This window comes from Fukomys damarensis, unplaced genomic scaffold (assembly GCF_012274545.1).
Source record: "Fukomys damarensis isolate Sample0158 unplaced genomic scaffold, DMR_v1.0_HiC HiC_scaffold_3, whole genome shotgun sequence".
Taxonomy (NCBI): Eukaryota; Metazoa; Chordata; class Mammalia; order Rodentia; family Bathyergidae; genus Fukomys; species Fukomys damarensis.
The window spans coordinates 43710511-43726908 of NW_022900915.1; the positions used below are offsets into that span (position 1 = coordinate 43710511).

The 16398-nt window shown below is 40.0% G+C and overlaps 1 protein-coding gene across 4 annotated transcripts in view; it reads left to right on the forward strand.

Moving 5' to 3' along the window:
* Positions 1-16398, forward strand: part of Ssbp2 (single stranded DNA binding protein 2) — a 256100-nt gene that overhangs the window by 146468 nt on the left and 93234 nt on the right. The window lies entirely within an intron of this gene.

Here is a 16398-nt window from a genome sequence, read left to right on the forward strand (position 1 = left end):
GGCCACTCTCCTCACTCAGGAGTTTGTACGAGGCGCAATGTAAGCATCGCACGCTTCTCTTCATCGTGGGTCTCCTCAGCCACTTCGCTGTCAGGCTTGGAAGATTAAAGGAGAGAGTGAAGACTTTCAGAAAAGTATTTAAGGCCATCATTTAAAAAAATTGCAAGTGCTTCCACCAGGAGCATTAGAGCAGATGTTTCCTCAGCGGCTGTCTTTTATTATGTATGAAATCTCTGCACACTGCAGTACTGTGTAAATTCCTCCGTCTGCTTTTACCTTTTTTCCAGCTGAATATTCACTCTCAGAAAGTTCTCTCACTGCGCAGCGAACTCCCCTCCCATAGTTTGTATCTAGCATTTATATCTGGGGTGGTTTCGGTTTCCTGTTCCCTCTGCACTCCGCAGGTCACGCACTCGTTCGGCTTTGTTTTCTGTTTTCCTTAGCATACCACTCAACCCTTTGGAGAGCAAGTTTTATAAGAATGAGTGTGTTGTACTCTGTTCTCATGCAGCATTTAAATGCAGAAATGGAATTTCAAAGGGTTATCAGGTCCAGGATAGCAGAGCTGTATAGGAAAAATTCTTTGTATTAATAAGAGGTAGAAATTATTTCATGATTGTCAGGTGCAGCACCTAAAGGCGCATAGCATATTGAAAATGGGAATACTTGTCTGAGTATGAAGAATTAAATATATTCTGTAATTCTTTCAAATATGACACCTACAGCCCAAGAACTTAGTTCAGTTAATTCATTATTGTCTGATAACAAAACAAAATCTTTGTAAATATCTAGATGAAACATTAAAATTTTCCAACCAAACATTTGAATGACTTATTGATCACTAGACCACCTATTTGTTGTTTGATAATGGGCTGATTCATGCCATCTTTACACAGTGTGTACAGGACATCTTTAAAACTGGTGAAGTCGCATGGACTTTAACTACAACTTACTTGTTGTAGTTAGAAACCGCTGAAATGTAGTTACTGTATTTAAAAATTCAGTAATAGCAACTGCTATATTTAATATCTGCTGTGTGAACACTAAATCTGTAGAAACCGCATTTGATGAAAGCAGATTGCAATAAGAAGGGCTAGAAAAAGCCCGCAGGTGTACCTGTCTGAAACAACAAGGAGGGAAGCGACAGCAGAAGTTCCTGTCTGTGCCCAAGCTCACAAGCTGCTGTAATAAATGTTTTCCTGAGTGTCACTAAGACTATAGTTTACGCCAGTGGGACAGTGAGGGACAGCCATATTTCAGAGGGAAATTGGTCAGAGTGGCTGCTTTTTAACTGAAGGATAAATCTACAGGTGAGTAGTAGCTATTTTTGTGTTGGATGTAGTTTTAAAAAATTGTTTCTGTATTTGCTATATTTCAAAAGATCTGTATATTGCTAAAGAATAGCAATCTGCCTGATTAGTGCTTATTATCAACTTTCAGTAACCACTGCAGAAGTTTCCTCCAGACTGGTGTCATTAATACATCTTCTATAGGTGAACAGGGTGTGTTAGAAAGGGTATCTCACTGGTGATGGAGGTCTAACATGAAAACAGGATCATGTGCAGCAGAACAATGTACACTGTTTCCACAAGAACACTTTCTTTTGTAAATTTATGAGAAGAATTATTGATGGAAAAGTATCATCTTTGGTACCATGATTTTTTAAAAGCATGGATTTTATAAAAATAAAGAAAACTTAATTTTGTTAACTACATTATTAATTTGGTTATTTTGGTTAAAGGGGAAAATGACGGCAGCTCATAGATATCATTGCCACGCAAAGAGGAAACATGTTGGTTTTGTGAAGGTGGCTTTTCTTAGACAAAACAACCAGGGCTTTAACCTAATGCTTAGACAAACCACGCTTGTATACCAAAGGGTAAGCTGTTTGCTCTGAGACTGGGTTTGTTTAGAAGCCTTTTGAAAACGGTAAAATCGAAGGCTCTCACCAAGTTGGAACTTGACAAGGGCTTGCTGTATTTTTAATCCAGCAAACTTCAGGTTTCTGTTTCTGAATTTTTCTTACCTGAAGTTAGAATTCCGGTTAGAATTTCTTTCCAGGATGAAGTAGACCTGCACGGAGTTGCCTCCCTGGGAAGCAGTTCTGCGCCCTTCCGTCTCGGGTCGCGTGCGTCTCGTGCGCCTTTGCTCGCGGAACTGGTCCAGTGAGGGACAGCACACGGTGTCCACGGGAGGACAGGATGCTGTGTCAGCTGAGCCAGACATGGGGCTGGCTGTGGGGTTTGAGGTTTCGGGTTCTTGGCATATCTGTAGTGAGCTATTTTAGAGATGGGACCAAAGTCTAAGGATGAAATTCATTTATATCTTATATACCTTACCCCTACAGCCTGCAGGGCATCTCGAACAGTACAGCAATTTTACAGCCTGCATTTTTACTGCAACCGTCTCATGAAGTCAGGTGGGGAATTCTGCACGCCACATTTCCCATGTCAGTGCTCAGAAAGTTTCAGACTTTGGAGCACGTTGGATTCAGATTTTTAGATCTGTGGCGGAAGCATGAGAAGGGCGATGGCAGAAGTCACAGCTGCGTTACTGAGAGCTTAGGACACATGAGGTGCACGGAGCATATTGCGTGGGTCTCCCGGTTTAACCTCCAGGCACCTCTGTTAGACACGTGTATTAGGCTCATTCTGTAGAAGAAGGGATTTATACCCTTACTTGACTTTCTAAAATCAGTCAGCTTGTGAATAATTCAGCTGTGATTTAGAAACAGGCAGATAAAATCAGAGCATACTCGCAGACTTTTCAAAAAATATAAGAGCACATTATAATTCCATAATTACTCTGTTAGGTGCAGAATTTCCTTTAGTCAGTAATTACACGTACACCACATCAACTAACAAGACAAAGGATTACATTTATTTCCAAATAACAACTAGAAGACGTATGAGTTGCCGAGTCTGGCGTCTTACACTGACAGCAGTGCAAGGCCGTGCAGGACGGCAGTCGTTCCCCCGTGTCCCCTGTTTCCAGGAAGTGTGCAGGCTCTGTGCTGGGCACTGTGAGGGGAACAAACACGCATCACCCCTCAGAAGCTCACAGCTGCCTCGGGTGTTAAAGTCATTACACACAGGCAATTGGCATTTAGTGTTCTTAGTTGTTGTTGCTGTATAAGAAGAGGTAAAAGGTAAACCCGATATAGAAATATGTTTATTGAAAGGTTGAAGAAAATTTTATGAAGAAAATGGTCTAGGGTAGTATTTTAAAGCCTAAGTTTAGCAAGTAGAAGCAGAGCTTGGTCATTAGAAACCCTAGTAAAATATTCCCAAAGCCGTGTGCCTCAGAAGGCCTAGGTTGGTTTACAAAGAAATGAGAGAGAAAAAGAGAGAGAAAGAAAAGAATTGAAGTGTGTCATGCACAGGTACTGATTCACTACAGTGAATGTAATCATTATGTGCTGAAACATAAGCTCATAAAAGTCAAGAAAGAAAAGAGATTTACAAGACATTTTCAAACAGGCTTGGCTGAAGGAGACAGGAGCAGAAACAGTGAGTACAGAGAAGAGAAGAACGTAACTGTGAACCTGAATGCCAGGTAAAGAAACAGATTTCTTCCTCGAAGTACAAGAAATCATGAAGGGTTTTTGAGGAGAGGAATCACTGCATAAAAGCAGAATATGGGGGCTACTGGTCTGTCGGTGGGAAGTGACAAGTGGCCAAAGATGGTCTAGCGGATCCTGGAGGAAGAGAGAGAGAAGTACGAAGAACAGCATAGAATTATGAACCTCACAAGCAGAGAACAAGTCTCTTCCTGAGCTAAACCTTTTCAAAACGTGGAGAGGCAGAATGAATTCCCTGCACGGTGTCCTGTGGGCCAACTGGAGAAGCAGGGTTACGCCTTGAGGGGCTGGGAGTCACCCGAGTAATAAGATAGAGTGAATTATGAGAAAAAAGAAACTACTAGCAGAATGGCTATTCCATGTTAGGGTGTAAGAAGAGAATTAACTAAAGTAAAACTCAAGTAAACATTATATTTTAAGCTTTAATTTTACATGCTGCCACCCTGTAGTACCCACCCACCATAGAAACAGGAGTATAAATGTTCTGGCTCTGGAAACTATGGCTCTGCTCTGTGTTCAGGTCGCTGACAGCAGGGACAGCCCAGGGCCTGTGGCACGTGTGCAATCACACAGTCAGGGGGCAGCTCGAAGGAGCCCCCAGACTCGGCCCGTGAGGAAATAGTTCTGCCAGTTCCTGTGTGGACCAACTGCCAGCAACAGTTTTCAAATTAATTAAAACATACGGTCCTAAAATTCATGCCTCACTTGCTTTACAAATTTACCTCTTTGGCTTCATGGATATATTCATAAAAAGTTGCAAGTAAATATTATTTTGAAGTCGAAGAGACACTTTATCTTAATTTCCGATTGTTGTTAACTTGGCAATAACTAAAAAATTCAGTGTTCCCTTTACCCACCTGGTAGCCTCGGTTTGGGAGTTGGTGCTCTATACATAAAATGAATGTAGTAAGACAGACTGCTTCATAGTCTTTCAATGAGCCTTGCAGAAAAGTTCCAGGGACAGCCAAGAATTGCACCCTTTGGTCTCCACTCGGAGTCTGTGAGTTGTGTTGGAAACGGGTAAGAAGCTGGGACGTGATTCTTCTCTATAGGATATTATGAGCTGCATTTATGTTAAATTGTATTATCTTTGATGCAAGACATGAAAACAAAACTATACACATTTTCTACTATTTAAAAAAAACAGAAATCAAGCTAGCAATTGGGTAGGTTTAACAATTTGTAAAAAAAAAAAAAAAGCTATGCCAGTGGGCAGGTGAAACAAGAGTGACAGAGTTATCTGGCAGGCAGGGGAGAGCTGTAAACTCCAGATTCAACTCAAGCTCATGCATGCCTCTGAATGCTACCAGTCACTGCCTGAAGAGAACAAAAGTCCATAAATTAACAGCTCAAGCAAAAGATGCCAATGCAAAATTAAGGTACTGCTTTTCTATGTTAGCTCAGCTTTAAACTACAAATCTAAACTTGGGGTTTACAAAAAAAAAATTCTGTCTAGTTTTTGAAGCCTTGGTGCTCATATCTCAGTCCCTCTGGGCTTGTGTGCCCGTTAGAATTGCTGTACAGCCCTGTGAGGGCTGTGCGAAGGGGACAAGGCTGACTGACTGCCTGAAACGGTCTCCGCCGTGCTCTGCTGTGAGGTGTGTATTGCCCGACGTCAGAGTACACATGAGAGAAGACAGTTTAACTGGGATACTCCTCAAAGACCCTGAACGTAGGCGAGAAAAACACTCTGCTATTAGCAGGCAAGGACACACAATGACACCATATGTTAACACCACATGCTGGTTCCTTAGTGCGTGTCTCTGGATCTGCTATGATCCCAGCATGCTATTTTTTAAGGCATAAAGTGATTAAAGATAATCTTAGATATAGTTATGATTGTTGCAAAGGTCTTTAATGTCTCAGATCTAAAATTAAAAAAAAAAAAGAACAAACACAAAATACGTATTCTGCTTTTCTACTTGTAGCACCAAGTAATCCAGAGAAAGATGAGTGAAGCACGGATTGTACAGGCCAGGTAAGCAGGCTGTCAGTCTGGCTCTCTTGACCGTGAACCCTCTGAAGCCTGTGGGATGTCAGCTGATCACAGTTCGATTCTGATTGCTCAGTGGTGAGGACCCGAGAGAAAGTAGCAACGGGCGGGACCCTGTATGAGGGAACAGCAGCGAAGCCAGAGCTGCCACTCTGAGCTCAGGAAGGACCAGAGGCAGCGGGAACAAGGCCACACACAGAGTTCTGGCTGCACTGACAATAAATGTCCCTGGGTAAATGGGACACGAAGTGCTATCCAAAGTCTCTTTTTGCTACAAAGTCAGTTACTTTTCTACCTTGCAATTTTGTGAAAGCTGCACTGGATTGCAGGACACCTGTAGAACAAGAGGAACAATTCAGTACCGCCAGAAGCGGACCTGCGGCTGTGCCAGGGCACTGTGACATGTCTGTGGCTTAGCAAGTTATGTGGAAATTGTAATTTTATAAAAGAAAATGCAAGTGTTTCATTGATTGTCAGGACAAATGTCTCTACCTCCCTTCTAATTTTTTTCTTCTGCTTTTCTTACTCTGTTCGCTGTTCACTATATCCTATATGCATTCTTGGTATTTTTATTTTTGCTATGGAACACTGTTTCTTTTTATCCAGAAAGGAGTTACTTCCTGTTGTATAGCTTTGTCCAGTATCCCTAAGAAATAACAGGGGATGTAGTGAACCCACTGTGTTTTGAAAAGACCTAGAAATTGTTCTTCCTCACTTTTGCCATTTCTCTTACCAAGAGCCTACAAGTTAGCACCAGCTCATATATCTTCAGGACAAGTCTGTCTTTCAGAAGAGAAAGTGTATGTTTATTACTTATCCTGACTGATGGGGGAAATTATTCTTTGAAATGGGTTGTACAGAGTTGATTGTAGTAACGAGTAAATACTGCCAACAATACAGTAAACAGACAAAAATAGTACAGTTAAACACTTTACTATATAAAGTCATAATGTGTTACTACAAAAGAGATACATGTGCTTGGCTCATCGATCATACAAGGCTCACATGAGCACATAAAAAGCACATGTAGCACAGTTTTACACGCTGGGCCATGATTATGACCTAAGCAAGCAGTAGACATCTAATTAACAAGTCTGCTCCCTGCCCCAAGCCATCTTAAAGGTTTTGCTTCTTTCCCTGATTTTTTTTTAATGATGTGGATATTCTTTTTTCTCTGAAAAATCAGTTCACGAAGGCTTAAAATGCAGACTTCTCTTCATAGTCTCCTGGTGCAGTCATTTCATTCACCGGACTGCTGTGCTTTGCGAAGGCACCCGAACTTCTCCACCTCCGACTGTCCAAAAGGCGTCATCCTGGGAGCCATTCAGTTTATCTAGGGTTGAAGAATAACTATCCAATAGAGATTTACTGTTGAAAATAAGATCTTTAAAAGTCACAGTAGGCTTGAGATAGCATTGGCAGATGCCTGCAGTCCATGTGTCATGAGGAAGTGTGCAGGTGTGGACTGGCACATCCTGGCCAAGCCACCTATGCACATACAAGAGCATCTTTGGTTTGGTGGAGGGCGCAGATTCTGGAGCTGAGGTTCTGATCCCAGCTTCTGTTTGTCATCTTTGCAGCCTTGTTACTTAAGCTCTCAGTACTCCCAGGTGCACAGATACAGTAAGGATAGTCATGACCCTCGGATCACTTACGGTCAGGAAAATGTATTATCATGTAGGACAGCATAGTGCCTAGCATATAGCAAGTGCAGTGTGCGAGCTATTGTATCCTGTACTTGTTGATATTTTACGAGGGTTACTTCACATATTTCATTTGAGTATAAAACTAGTCCAGAAAAAAAATAATTAATTTGAAGCCAGATGTGGTGGTGCACGCCTGTAATCCCAGCACTCGGAAGGCTGAGGCAGGAGGACCGCTGTGAGTTTGAGACCAGTCTGGGCTACACAGTGAGTTCCAGGTCAGTCTCACTACATAGTGAGACCCTGTATCAAAAATAAATAAATAAAATCATGCATTTGGATTTTTTTTTGGTACCACGGTGGGGGGGATCGAACTCAGGACCATGCACTTGTGAGACAGGTGGTGGACACACTTTGTGGATTGTGACACGAGCACATTTATTATCAGATGGTGGGCTTGAGAAAGAGAGCTGAAGTCTGGGATCTCCCAGGGAGATGGGTGCAGGTGAAGCTGCAGTCATAGGGAAGGCAGAAATGCTGGCAGTTCACATGTACCTTTGGTATTTTTATCCATAAATGCCAGTTATGTCGCTGGGTCTATCTATGGGGCTGGCCTTGTCTTGTTCACATAACATTCTGGAGTGGCAGAAATTCTGTTCTGGAGAGAGCAGAAATGGGCAAGTTAAGAGAGGAAAAAGGCTGAAATCAGATTCCCTTGGAAAATCACTACTTCTGTAAAATAGTGTTTCCCTTGCCCCTCTTGTCTGACCTCGAGTTCCTTTTCATCTCCGAGAAACTGTGTCACCTAAAGCCTTTGCTCCATTCCTCATCCTAGCCAACAGCCCTTTCCTGCTAGAGTACCCTTGCAGATTTGTAAGTCTAATGGAAATAAGCCACCTTCTTAATGACCATTTACCCCTTCCCTCTGGACTGCTCCCTGAAGCCGTAATGTTTATTGACGTGCCTTCCCCGGGCCCTGGCTCTTAATTGGGCAGCACATCTTAGGAGAGAATTGGAGTCTCCAAGCAGGGTGATCCTGCAGTTTGAAGGCTACCCCAGAGGAGCTCAGGGCCATTGGAAACCAAAACGGATTCCTTTCCCACACTCCTCCATCCCTCAGTGTTGCTGTAAACGCAGAACATTCCTGTAGTTGCCCAGATTTACTTTCAGGTTAATTGGTTATTCAGTATTTTCCTGGAAAGCCATGAATTCATATTCTTTGGAAAATAGGTACGTAGTGGGCATCAGAGCGGGAGAAAAGCAGAGTGCTGTCTTCATGCAGCGGCTAACATGGTGCTGTGCGTAGAGACTTGTTGATTTTCTCAGATTGATGGTTTGCTACTTCTTGGAACTTCTTAATTTAAAAACATTTAATGCCTCTTTATTATGCAACTAATCAATTTCATTGAGGTAGAAGAGTCAGTGTGGAGAAGTCCAAGCTTTGTGAAACAGATGGATTACCACAATTATTTACAGTCCAAGTTGACATGTTCCTCCAGTGCGCTTTTCCTTCGTTACATCACTAAAATGTAAATTCCTTTTAGGTAGTTAGGACTGTAGTAAGAAGAGGCAGCTAGAAGAATAGCTACGTCCGTGTCTGTGTATGAGGCGGTACATGTGGATGTATATTATTTTTTAACTGCTGGCAAACTTTTTACAGTCTTTCAGTGGAACTGCAAAGTGAGGAAGCTAGCCTCTGAAATGTACCTTTTCTCGCTCCACTGATAGAGTGGTATATCATTTAATGTAAAGGTTTATTGCTAACATATTGTCCATTCATGGGATAGCCTTTTAAATCAAAGTTTCCAACATTTTAAGGCATTGTAGTTTTATCTTAGTCAGTCAAGGGTGATATAATTGGATTAATTCTCAAGACTCAGACCTAGGTTTTCCTAAACTGCTTTTCCCTGCCGTGATTATTACCATAACAAGCTTTAATTTGGTGTCACTTCAAATTTAGGCCATGATAGCAAACTGTGCTAACAGAAATTCTCTGGTGACCAGAACTGTACAGTAACAGCTGTTGCTGTACCTGTGAGAAGATTTTTTTTAAACCTTCTGGCAAAAAGCAGCCTGATGTGCCTTTTCAATCATTACTGAAGAAGTTCCTGTTTGCAGGTTTAGAGGGGAGTTCAGTTGTGAATTTCTAAAGGATATTGCTGGTGTAATTCTGTGAGACAAAGCAGATTTGGTGTGATGAGGGTGACAAGGGTGCTGTCAATGCACAAGAGCAACAAAGCATCTAGAGAACAATCATTGGTCGGGTATTTTGCTTGGTAATGTCAGGAGCATAAAGGATTTCCCACGTGTGCTCCTACAGACACCCACGCGGTGTGCACACTCTCACGCACTCCTGGACAGTATTTTCAACTTACCTACAAGTTGCTCACCCCTCTTTTCTTCTGCCCAGTCCACCTTCATTAAATCACTGCACTAACCCCCAAACAACTAAGTTTGAGGGTTATATTTGGAGTAAGACTCAGTATACAAAGGGACAGCACAAAGGCATTTGAGGGGATGTAACCGTTGTGTATCTCAGTTGTGGTGCTGGTTACACTGCGCTTCTGTCAAAACTCATTGAAATATCTACCAAACAAGTGAATTTATAGGAATTGAAAAATACAGAGAAAAAACAGACTGCCATTCTTTCTTTCTTTAGAAAATCCATTGGGTTTTATTTCTCAAAGATAATTGGTATCTCTCCTGCCCTTCTTTTGTTCTGTGACCCAGTGGTTGACTTCCAGGTGGAGCATGCCCCTTGTGTTGGTGATTCAGGAGGGCTTCCTCAGACACTGCCATCTACAGGAGGCTTTGAAGATCTTCCCAAGGGCGTCCACCTAGCTTCCTTTCCTATACTCTCCCCCCAGCCCCTCTATCCTCTCTTCTATCCTTGACTGAAACTACCTAGCTTTATTTCCAGCTTTTCATGCATGTTTATATGTCTAACATAGGCTCTCTTATAAGCTAGATCTCTGTGATCATTTATCCAAGATAAATATCCACCTCTAAATACGGGCTCTTACATACAGAGAAAACTTTTGCTTGCCACCTTTGTATAAAGGGACAGTTATATTTTATTTTCCGTTGTTTATTGGTACATTTAAAGCAAACAATACAGCTACATTTATCATCAGGATCTTGTACCTTTACATGGTGTATCTTGGTTCTTGTTTTTTCCCCATATCCCGCCCTCCCTTCACCCCCTTCACCCTTCCCTATTTACAAAGACTTATTGTTGCATTTTTAGAATATACATATGTTAATGACTCATTGCTTTTTAAAATGTAAATTTCATCATTTTTATAAAAGTAGTAATGTTTGTACACAGGCAGCTACATTATTTTGTCTATTCTTCCTTCTAAATAACAGTACCCTGAATAAACTATGGGACAGAAGAAATCATCTTGTTTCAATAGGATTAAGTTCATAATTTTAACAATGCACACTACATTGGCAAACTGTTATCCAGCAGTTATTTATTGGAGTCTGAGTAGATTAATAAATTGAGTAATGATGTAATTCTCCCCCATCTTTAGCAAGCAATTCAAAGGTTTTGTCCTCAGATTATCATTGTCATTTGCTGTACAATGCACTAGGTGATCAAGGAGTTTTCCTTTATCGTGATCTCCCTTGGGCCTGTTATTTTCACTTTGAGTTCTTCCCACTAGACCATGGATGAGATGAAAGTGTTTTTCTGAATTGCATATTTTTGAAAAATGGAAGTTTAATCTCCCTTTTTAGCCAAATTAAGAAAGTTCTTGAGTGTATTGACTGGAAACAGTTCCTTTCTAAACAAGTGAGATACCGTGATTTTAGGGATTGGTTACCCAGTGTAATCCTCTTGCTGAGATTTTGTTCACTCACCGTACCCTTTGGCAGTGCCTTGCCGCGGCAGAGCACCCTTAGGGTCTGCGTGGTGCTGCTGTGGGGAGGGAGACACTGGAGATGGGTATTGATAAGGCCCGCTGGTCTGGCTCACCCTCTGGCTGGGGACCGAGCGAGTGACCCCAGCGCCCACACAGTGCCCACAGGCCTTTGTGCAGCGTCCAGCACAGCCTGGGACTCAGGTGGGGGCATTTTCATCCGCGTTGGACTTCTCGGGGAAAATGTTTTGGTTTTGTTTGCTGATTGTAGGAATTCTGTCTGTTTAAATCACAGAATAATTCAGTATTTGTCTATTCATGATAGTTTTGCTGTTTCAATAAGTGAATTCAAAATGTACTTGATAATTTTAGATGAGTTATGGAAAGTGGACTTCTGGTACCTGCGCGATACTCTATCAGAATGGATTATTTTGTGAACTCGACTGCAGCTTAGTGACTGCTGTTGCTTTAAATAAAGGCGTCTGTATGGATGCATCAGGGCTGCACCATTGCTGTGGTGCTGCTGTGTACTGAGAGGAAGGACAGGTTGCAGTGCACGCTGTGACTTCGGAACGTGCGGCCTCACGGGCCAGCCGGGCTGGAGGGGCCTGGGGGCCTGGGCTGAGGGAGCCGCACCGCGCGGGTGGGGCGCCCAGAGCTGAGTGCTCACCTGGGTCAACGGGCGGGGACCTGGGCCGCGTCTGTCGGAGGCCCTTCCGGTTCCGACTGCTTGCCCTCTGCTTCGGTCTGCCAGGCTCCTGTGCTATTCCGTGCTGTCTTGGAGCCAGCAGCCTGGAGGTTAAAATCTCTGAAAACATGAGTCGAATAAATGCTTCCTACTTGAAGGTGTGGTTGTCAGGGGTTTCTGTCCCAGCAATGGGAAATCTAATATAGATAAAAGGAAAATTAATTTTAAATTTCAGTAACTCAGACTTTCATGTGTAAATTGATTACTAGTATACAACTCATTTCCAATGTTTGTTTCTTATGCTGTTATATGTATTTAGAAGACTTTTTCCCAAGCACACTATTTCTGTGTAGTCGTCTGATAATTCTGGGCATCTCAACTCTGTTTGAGAAAAAGAATGAGAAATTAGATTCATTCATAGGAAAATGGATACATATGAGGATATACTCTTAAGTGAAATAAATGTCACACATGTGTAAATACTGAATAGTTTCTCTGGTGTGAAAAACTATAATAGTACATAAGATCCTAATGATAGAATTGACCATGTGAAATAGGAAGAAAAAGGCTAAAGGTGTAGCGAAAATGGGAAGGGTAGGGGAAAGGTAATAAGGGAAAAGAAAAAATATGAGAAAATGAAAAAATGGAAATAAAGTGTTTGTAAAGGGGGAGGGAAGGGGTGGGTGAAGGGAGGGCAGGGACAAGGGGAAAAAGTGAGAAACAAAACCTGTCATGTAAAGGTACAAGATCCCAATAATGAACATAATTGTACTGTATACCTAAAATGTGCCAATGAACTCAATAAAAGAAAAAAAAACTACCATATGATCATCTCAATAGAAGCAGGAAGAGCATATGACAAAATTAAAAGTCATTTTATGATAAAAACTCTAAAAGCATTAGGTGTGGAAGGAATGTACCTCCACATAATAAAGGACATAGCTAGCATCTTATTCAATGGTAAAATACTGAGTGACTTTCTTCTAAGATCAAGAACCAAATAAGTGTGGCCGCTCTCATAGCTTTTATTCAACATAGTTCTGGAGTCCTAGCCAAAGTAGTTAGGGAAAAAATGCAAATCAGAAACAGAGAAGTAAAAACATCTCTTCTTGAAGACGGCATCCTGTTACATATAGAAAATCCTAATGATTATAAAAACTGTTGGAATGAATAAATAAATTCAGTAAAACTGCAGGACACAAAATCAACATATAAAAATTATTTTCATTTTTATATATTAAGAACAAAGTATCCCAAAAAGAAATTAAGCAAATTATTATGCTTTGTAAAAAGCATAATGAAAAAGAACAAAACACAGGAATAAACTTAACCAAGGAGTTAAAAGATCTGTGTACTAAAAACTATAAAATGTTGATGAAAAAAATTGAAGATATCTAAAATAAATGGAAAAATATCTTATTTTAATGGTTTGGAAGAATTAGTTTTGTTAAGGTATTCATGGTGTATCCAAAGCTATCTATAGATTCAATGTACTCTCTACCAATATTCTAATAGCATTTTTCATAAAGTAGAAAAAAATCCTAACATTCATATGGAAACAAAAGACAGTAAGTAGACAAAGCTACAAATAATAACAGTAAGAATATAGTACTTACTGATTTCAAAATATATTACATAGCTACACTATCCAGAAGCATTTCATATTGGCATAAAAACAGACATAGAGACCAGTGATGGAACAGGAAACCCCAAGGTAAATCTAAAATGTTTATGGCTTTAACTTATTTTTAATAAGAATGCCAGTAACACACAATGGAAAAAGGATAGTCTATCCAGTAAATAATGTTGGGAAAAATGGTATCTACATACAGAAAAATGAAATTGGACCTTTTTCTCACACTACATGTAGAAATGAACTCAAAATAATAAAAAACAGACATAAGACCTGAAAATGTGTAACAGTAAAAGAAAACAGAGATAAAGCTTCTTGACGTTAGTTTGGACATTTTTTTTTTCTGGGTGTGACCCCAAAGCACAAGCAACCAAAGCAAAAATAGACAAATAGTATACTATCAATTGCAAAGTTTCTGGAAATCAAAAGAAACAACAAAGTGAGAAAAAATTTATGTAATTGTAAATTTTGCAAACAATACATCTTATTGTAGTTTGGGTCTTAAATGTCCCATAAGAATGTGTATGTTCGAAGATTTGTTACTAGCTGATAACAATGTTGTGAGTAGCAGAAGCTTTAAATCTGATAGGGTTGCTGTGGCCTGAAAATAGTTTTAGTGCGTTCCCTAAATATTCATGTGCTGGAAGGTCATTTTCTGAGGAGTGATGTTGACAGGTGGTAAAACCTGTAAGAGGTAGGAACTAGGTCTTAGGTCATTGAGGACACCACATTTGGAAGAGAGTAATGTAGTTTTTGAGGATCCTGCTTGATTCCAAAAAGAGTAGGGTGTTATAAAAAGAGCCTGCTTGCTTCCTGTAATGACATACATCTCTTTTATGCCCACCCTCACCATTTTGCTGCCATCCACTATAAAACCTTCACCAGTGGCCAAGCAGATATGACAGCCCCATTATCTGTCAGTCTTTAAAACTTGGACCTAAATAAACTTCATTATAAAGTACCCAACTTCAGGATGTTGTAGCACTCAAAATGAACTTATTTAAGGGTTAGTAGTCAAAATATATAACATATTCTTACAACTCTGTAGCAAGAAAAAAAAAATCTAACTAAAAAGGGAGCAAAGAACCTGAATAGATATTTCTTAAAGAAGATACAAAAATGGCTAAGAAACAAATGAAATGACGGTCAGCATCACTTATAATCATAGAAATGCAAATCCAAACCACAGTGAGATACAATCACACGCCTTTGGGATTAGTATTGTTGAAAAGACAAACAATAGCAAGTATTGCTGAGAATACAGAGAAAGGGGAATTCAGGACCCCATCAGTGGGAATGTAAACCTGTGCAACTATTATACAAAATTATATGGAGTTTCCTCAAAAATTAAATTAGAACTAACATGTGATTCAGCTTTCCTACTTCAGTGTATAATCCAAACCAAACGAGATCTGTATTTGAAAATCTTTGTTTGCTACAGGATTATTCACAAGGACCAAGAGACCAAAAAACAAATACTGCATGATATAATTATATGAGAAATTTTAAAAAGCCAACCTCATGTGAGGAATGAAAAACAGGCAGTCTCAGAAGAGAAGAGAATAGAGGTTTCCTGGGGCTAGAGATGGATCAAATGCAATGACATTGGTGACAGGGTACAAAGTTTCACCTCTATAAGATGAAAAAATTCTGGAGATGTAATATACAGACAGCATGGTGATTCTAGTTCATAATACTGTATTGTAGACTTTAAATTTGTTAGGAGAGTGGATCATGTCCTCACAACACACACAGACACAGAAGTAACATTGAGTTGATGGCTATCTTCTTAATTAGCTTGATTGTTCTAATCATTTAACAATGTACTTATATACAATTAAAGTATAAATATATAAAAATAACTAAATATAAGATATAAATATATCAGCATTTGTATTATATATAGCTATTTGTAAATAAGAAACTCAGCAGTATACAGTTAAAAAAAAAAAGAAAGCTGGTATTCTGAGCTCCACGATAAATGTGGTAAATGTAGATAGCAGCAGAGCTGCACGGAATCCATCCCTGTGCTTTGATCATTGATTTGATCTGGAACCTTATGTCAAGAAACAGGAAGAGAATAAAAGATACCTCGAAAGAGATAAACAGTAAAATATAAGTTGAATCAAGCTTTTATGTTAAAAATTGCAGGTGGTTTTTATTTCCTAAGACACAAAAGTACAACACTGTGTTTAAAAAGTCATGTGAGTATGAAAGGGATGGTTTAATCTTAAACCATGGATTTTTTACAAATTTAATTTAAATATGCAACATTTTGTATTTTTCCAACCTGTATGTATGAATGATATTGTAGCAAGTAGCACCTCCTGTGTCAGGCATTAGGAATACAAAACACTTCTTGCTAAATTCCGAGCTTAGTTTATATCTGTTTCCCAGTGAAAGTTGGGACAGTAACCCCTGATGCGTTGCTATTTGGACGTATACCCTGTGGCTGGGAATTAGAGGATCTGTGCCTTTATAAAAGGGGGTAAGGGGACTCTCCTTCTCTCTTTCTAGTGAAGACACAAGAGAAGACAAACACTCACAAACCAGGAGAGCCGGGACCTCACTGGTCACCAGACCTGCCATCACCTGGCGCTACAGTTTTCCAGCCTCCAGATCTGCAGAAATAAATGTCTGTCCTTTTTGGTACTTTGTTAGAGCAAACTGACTATTGGCAGTTATCAGTCAGACATTTCCAGGCAATATGAAGAGGTAGAAAAATACGGTGTAGGAGGAGAAAAAGTAACCAGTCCTTACTGACACAGATGTTAGTGTTAGCAGATAATAACTTTAACAGTCATTACAATGTTCCTCGTAGTCAAACAAGTAGAAGAAAAGTGGAACGTGTTAGGCAGAAATTTTATATATGGAAAATAATAAGAGAATGCCCTGTGTAGAATTAATGACAAATTGGACAGTGCAGAGCAAAGATTAATAAACTTGAAGGCATAGCAGTAGAAACTACCCAAAATGAAACAGTGAGAAGAAATACTTT